Genomic DNA, 7,224 nt, shown 5'->3' with positions numbered 1-7,224 from the left:
TGCTGTCCTTGAATTGTGCTTGAACTTCCTGATGAAAGGGTTCTTTTTTGGAAAGGGGGTGGAAGGTTTATGAGATAAGGATTTGCACTTCCAAATCCTCTCCTAACCAGAGCAGCACAGGAGGAGCCCGAAGCTCAGCCCAGCACATGTGGACTGGTGTGGGAGGTTTCCTATCATTTAACGTAAAAGAGTATCAAGAGTATGTTTCTTCTGAGGTCTTTTAGAAGCACATCCTGAAGGAAGAAGGGTGGGAGGAAGGACGGTTACCATGGGAAAGCAGTGTCAGCTTGTCAGTTACCAAGTACATTATGTAGAGGGTATGTGTGATTTGATTAGTGGTCCTGGGCTAGTCTGAAAGGGAATTAAAAGTATCTGCAGTTAATTTAAAGTATTAAAATCTGCAGATGTTTAGTCTCATGGTGATACTATATATCCTCTACTCTCGTCTTGATTCCTACTTGTGTGCTGTTCCATGTTCTGAATACTCCAGAGCTGGGGTTGTGGTTGCAGTCTGTGCTTTTTGTTATCCTGTTTTCATGTATTGGGATTGATCTTGGCATCGCCTTCAGTCCACTAGAGTGCCTGTTTCATGTCTCATATGCTGCTCCATGGACAATGCTTCACAGAGCCATTCTAGGACCTGGTCTGCAGACTGCTGCCCTTCTGGGCACTGAGTAGAAACAAGGAACAGCAGATCTTGGTCAGCCCTGATTCTCAGACATCAGCCTATTTTTCTATGCGTGTGCCTAGGTGCAGAAGTCTACTTATGGGCTGATACTCTAGAATCTGTCCTGCATCTGGCTACAAACTAATAAAATTAACTTTCTGCATCATTTATGATCTGCCCCTTCTTGTATGTCTCTGAAAAAGAAATGAAATAAAGAGTTTTTTGGCCAAGATATACAATATTTACTGGGAAGCAATGAATGATTCTGAGGTTGAGAGAGAAATACTAAATCAATTACTGAAAAAAGGCTACAGAGAGTGATAGTCTACAAGGAGTCTTCAAAAGTATGAAGACAACTGATACTGCAAGTCTGCTTTGTGGAACTGAAACAGTAGTTGTCTTTCATATACAAGATGTAATTTATTATTTTGTGGTTTCAAAAAAGCTTTAGCTCTCAGCTTAATTGGATAGAAACTAAAAGAGGAGATAAGATATAGAAAATGGTTTATAGACCTAGTTGAGCTATCATTTCCCTGAGCAAAGCACTTTCTAATTGGGAGCAGGAAAGCTGTCCAAGTCCTAAGGAAAGAAGTATAGCTGGAGTAACTGCCTGCAGGATAGTCCTAGCTGAGTACTGTAACTGTGTGGGAAATCAGAAAGGATGACAGAGCACTTTGTATGAAATAGTTAAGAGTTTCTAGAGGTTATCAGGCTGTGGGGTTTAAGTTGTATTAATTACCCAAAGAGATGTATGTGATTTTTTTTTCTACCAATAACAATTGAGTACAAGTTGACTAATAGCATTTAGCTGTGTTCTCTATAAAACATAACCTTCTTTTCTAAAGCTAACAGACAGTGCAGCAGTGTCAGCTGGTAGAACATCCTCCCCTTGAATACTGAACCTATTTTATCGCCTCTGTTCAGATTGCCAAGCCTGAAAGAAAAGGAAAATGCAGATGATCAAAGAGTGTGTATATGGTCTCGCAGAACTTTTACGGGATAAGTAACATAAGGGGGGGCTGTATTACAGTAAGTCTGCTATGTGAAATTGCTCCCATAGGTTTCAGATAAAATTAAAATAGCAGATGGGTGTCTTTATGCAGTGCAGCTCTGCATGTATACTGTGTCCAACAGCAAAGAATTCCTGGCCTGAAGAGAAGGTCTTTTAAAATTTCCTTCCAGGAGGAATACCAGCATTGAGCGGCATTCCTCAGAGGCAGTCTCGTTCATTCCTGCAGATAGGAGCACAGGATTAGACTCAGCCCAGTGAAATGCAGAGTGGAGCTTGGAGTGGGCAGGAGAATGGCCTTTTCTTTGGCAGAAATTCGAGAGTTATATCTTTTGACGAGTTTATCTCTCTGATAAATACCTTAAATGGAAGAAAGGTAAGGAAAAATATTTTGAGGATCATCTGTGTTTTATATTCCCTCTCCTCATCCCCCATGATAATGTGTCTTTGTTTTCAGTTCTATGGGGCATAACAACCAAATTTTTGAAGAGTCTGTCCATGGGAAGTTTTTCCATGGGAAACACGAACATGTGGCATGACAGGAAGCCTAAGAAGTTAGTAACAGCCACTCACGTTCCAGAACTAGAAGCAATATTGTTATGCCTGCAGGCATCAGTGCCTGGGATAATAAATCTTTTTCAATGGCCCAGAAGTTCCTTTCTGATGCAGAGTTGTGTGCAGCTCTGATCACCTGTAAAGCTTACGGTAAACATGCCAGTTGGTTAGCTTAGTTTTATTATTGTTGTTGTTGTTGTGCTGATTTGGTCTGATTTGTTGGGCTGGCCAAGCGGAGAAGCTGCGGACAGGCCCAGGTTTGCTATGTGTCTTGTGGAGTGAAAAGTGGGTGAAACTGGCCATGGAGTAGGGAAATACCCCCCAAGAGAGCTGGTGCAAAGCCTGCTTAAGTACATCAAATTATTTTTATTGAATTCGCCTACATGCCAAATTCTGCAAGTTTGCAGAACAGTCTGCAAGACTGTTGGAATCTCCCATGGCAGATACAGGTTGCATCTCTTCCTTTATATTTCCTCTTGCAAAGCTGAAACAGAGGCATTGACTTAAAATAGCAAAATAATGTATGTGCTGCATTTTTTGGTAATTTATAAGCATGCTGGGTCAGCCTTGTGACGTGACTACCTAAGTGAATCTGAGGGAGGAATCAGGCATTGCATTTGTTATTTTTGGGTATAGCAACATGACCATGTCCCTTATTCCTCATGATGTTGATGGGCAAATTATAAAACTTCATTTGTTTGGCTTTTCCATTACAGGTTGTTTCAACCTGCTGCACTGTCTGCTTGCCTGTAAGAGGCTCTTCACCTGCCCTTCTCTGCTCATGGACAGTGGTCTGGATTAGATGCTGTTTCCTCCCTTACTGTCAGGTCAAGGTAGCCTGTTCTGCTGGCTGCTTTATTAGTGTGCTAGAAGTCTAAGCATTAGAAAGCAGTTCTAGGTCTCTGCTGTCTGAGCTGCTGGTGCCACCTCCAATCCCTGAAGGCATGTGTTGGGTAGCATAAAGTGGGTAAAGTTCAACCAGGGGGAAAACGTTTCCTGTGAGTGCGTGTGTGTGTGTGCATGGAAATGCAGCAGCACAAATTGGTGTTAATAAACCTGGAGACCCAAAGGCCTGGCTTCAGAGAGGGCAGGGGCCAGCTGTGCTCCGCTAGTGCAAGAAGGGCGGGATACAGTCGAAGGAGACTCCTGCTGTGCCAGGGCGAGGTTTTATTTAGCTTCTCCCTTTCTTTTTGCTGCAAGTTTGAGGAAGCAGCAGCGCGGGCGCCCAGAGCCGCCCGAGCGGGCAGGCGCGCCGCAGCGGCCGCGCGGGGCTGCCGCTAGGGGGCGGCGCGGGGCAGCGCGGGGCGCAGGGGTTTCCGCGGATCAGTCACCGGGCGCAGTCCCCGGCGAGCTCTGCTCCTGGCGCACCCGCTCGGCTGCCGTCGGGGTGCGGACTTAGCGCATAAATTAGTGCTGCTGCTGAAGCCAACTTCGGCAGAACCAAACCAGGCCACATTAGAATTGTATTTTACAAATAGGAAGAGAGTCTGGCCAGCAGGTTGTTTGTTTATTTTCTCATTTCTGTAGCCCAAATGTTCGACCTCAAGGAGATTAAAACTAGGCACCTAAATCCAATATGTCCCACAATCACCCAATAGGAAACACTAGGCATAGGGTCCCATGGATGAATCTTGGCTTACATAGCTATATTGCAGCACTCAGATATTTCAGTCTGCTTAGCATGTGCTTCATGCTTTTAGTGTCCTGTATTTACAGGCTCTTAGTTCCAAGTGCAGATCCTAGTGACTCTGCATTAGCTATGTAATCCTACTCCAAATCTAAGAGCCCTTCTTTCAAATATCCACCCCAGTCTGAGCAGCCATCTTCCTAAATTATTCTCCAGTGCTGTCTCATGCTGATATATCTGATCAATATGTTGCTTCTCTTCCCAGGCAGTTTCCGCAGGTATTTAGTTGTGTAGCTCACCTTTAGCAAATGCATGGGCTCAGTGATTACATACAGATAAATGCATTAGTGTCTTGCTGAACTGGAATCTTATTTTCTTGTTGAGATTTTTGAAAACAGCATAGGTCTTCCCATAAGCTTTAGGAAGGCCCATTAAGTAGATGAATTGGGATATTTGTTTAAGTTTCCCCTCAATATGCAGGAACTTAAAAATGAACATCTATTGTCCCAGCATTCTGGATGCTTTACTAAGCATAGGCCAGGCTTGGAAGTCCCAGGGACTGCAGTTTGGTATGGTGCCAAGCTCCTCTGGAATATAACATGCTTACATTTGTATCTGGAAGACAAGTGGGATTCTCATACTCACTAATAAGAAGGAGGGAGTGTGAGTGACGGTAACAGCTGCAGGGCTCTGGCGCTGCACATCGCTTACTGACCCTCGTTGTGTAACCTCCGTGCCCCAGGAGCTTGAATCCATTTCAGGAGGTGGGCATTTATTTAGCTGGGAAAAGTGTTAGCTAGTGAATTATTCCAAGTATATAAATAGAGTAAGGGAATCCATTGCGTGTGTGATATGAGAGTGATCTTAAGTAATAAGCACCTCTCACCCACAGCAAATGCAACTGCATTTCAGATTGCTCTGTGCTATCCTTCCCCTTCTCCCTAAATGGACTTGGCCAGTGTTTCTGCTTAAAAGAATGATGAGAGTGGAAGGTCCTGTTTGCCAGAAGAAATTATTGGTATGTAGGGAGAGAGAAGGTTTTAATAAAAAGAATGCAGAGAAGAACTGGCCAGTGGTTAGAAGAGAGCAGGAAGCTATTGGAGGGCTGAAGGGGAGTGCTAAAGAATGCAGGTCACTTGTGCTTCTCGATGCTATTTCTGGACAGTTATAAAGTGGGTAAGGTGCAATCTTCAGGCTTAATCTTGTGGCCCCTGGCTGCATAGAATTCCTGGAAGCCAGGTTCCTTCCCTTTGTGTTTTGTGGAGAGGTGCTGATGTCTGCAGGAGCCATGCAAGGGAGATCTGTGCTAGGGAAATAATATGATAAATGACACTACAGCAGGGTGGAGCATTGCAATACAGCTGCAATGTTGGTCTTTGCAAATGCCTTTTTGTTCTATCAAAGTTATTCTAATACTTCTGAATCATATTTCCTAAGGGCTCTAGCCATAGGCACCCAATAGGAGGGAGCATTCTGCTAAGTGTAAGATGGGCAAATCCTTTGAATTTTGCAAGCAAGTGCAGAATTCAGCATATATAAGACACTGCACTTAAGTGGCTGGTCTTTACCCCTATTTCTACAATGTTTTGCTAAGTTAAAATGCTTGTTGACTCCTGAGCAATGTAGTTTCCAAGACATTCTAAATATTCTGAAGTATCCTCAGATATGTAATAATATAGTATAATATTTGGTGGGAGGTTTTCTAGAGTTGGTGCCTTCTTTTCAGACACACAGGCTGGAATGCTCTTAGTGGGCCCTTCACCTTTAAAGCCAGCCAGAACACAAGCAGACACAAGTAGGGAACTTGAGTTTTCTGCATGTGGCACAGTTAGGGCAATAGAAAGTTTTATGTATTTACGTTTTGTTTGGACTTGTATTCTCCTCTTGGTAACAATCTCTTCTATCTTTCCTGCCTGAGATCTGAGGTTGGATTAAATACATAGTGTATCTGAATGCTACTTTTAGTAACATAGGGGGAAGAATGTGTGATCAGTGGCCATATCGGTTAGGAAGCTTGAACCTCTGTAGCCCCTTTGAGCTCATTAGTAATAACTATTATCTGTGGTTTTGGAATGATACTTATCTAAGCCTATTCTCCTGGCTAGTGGTGCAAATCAGAAACTGTGGTTTCACTGAAGTCAATAGGCCAATATTAATAATACAGATGAAATATGAAAATCTGGACCTGTACATGTTCCTAGTAAATCCGCTACTAGGCAATCTTTCCTGGTGTTAGTTAAGGACTCTGCAGGATAGTCCTAGAAGTAGCCGAATAAGCAGCATGGTTAACAGCAAAAATAAGTGTCTTGTACAAAGCCTGATTCCGTCAGCCTTTTTCTTCACTCGGGGTTTCGTGATAGACTTTGACAAGTTCTTTTGAGGTACTTTCTGTTGAGGCAGCACGCAGTGAGAGTGTTAGCAAAGGCCTGCACATGGAAGCAAGAGCCTTGGCTGCTGCAGGAGGTTTGAGAGGAGGCTGAGCTGCTGGGACGAGCGCTGGGCGGCTGTTGGGCAGCGCCTCCTCCAGCGCCAGCACGGCCTCTGGCCTCTGCCTCCGGAGAAGGTGTCCTGACAGCAGAGCAACTCCACCCTGAGAAAACCAACAAAGCGAAACCAACAGCTACGCTCCACCCTTGGCAGAGGTGTTCCTGTGTAAGGGATCTCACCGTGTGCTGCGGGTCACATTTTCCTCCTGTTTGGCCAATCAGAGCAATAAAATGAGCTATTGCCTTCGTATCCCCTCACTCGCTCCAAACTGTGGTTGAGGGTTTTTTTTCTTTCCACTTCAACCTCATTGATTTTTATTTTTCTTTCTTTTAACTTTGTAAAAGTGGAACATATTTTGAGTTATAGATTAGCAAGGTTAAACTTTCTGTAGTTTTTTAACTTTCTCAAGTTGTTTTGAAAGTCATGGATCAAAATGAGAATGAAAGGAAAAAAATTAAAAGCCCCAACACAGTCATTTGTTTCTATTTATGTGGAAGAGAGAGCTGAAAGCATTTTGAAATGAAACTGTTGAAAATATTACATATTGAATATACTGAAATATATTGAAAATGTAACAGCTGAATTTAATTGTCAGCAGAATTAAAAGAATAGATTGGTTTTATTGTATACTGTATAACTTCTGGATGTACTACAAAAGCAACCTATTTTTGCCTACTTAAGATAGTTTTGTCCTCTTAGCCCCATGAAAACTGAAATACATATTATAAACAAGGAAGTACCAACAGAAAATAACATATTACTCTCAAGCCATGTCTGCGTAGATCACTTCTGCCTACTCTGTTAAAAAATATTGCCACAGTGGAGTCAGCATATAGTCACAGTGTAACACGCGTTCCTTTCTCTGGGGTGATCCCATTT

The sequence above is a fragment of the Tinamus guttatus genome, unplaced genomic scaffold, assembly GCF_059628265.1.
Source record: "Tinamus guttatus ecotype Peru unplaced genomic scaffold, ASM5962826v1 Tinamus_guttatus_pri_ptg000089l, whole genome shotgun sequence".
Lineage (NCBI taxonomy): Eukaryota > Metazoa > Chordata > Aves > Tinamiformes > Tinamidae > Tinamus > Tinamus guttatus.
The sequence above is the reverse complement of the archived record's forward strand: the minus strand, read 5'-3'. Positions refer to the sequence as shown.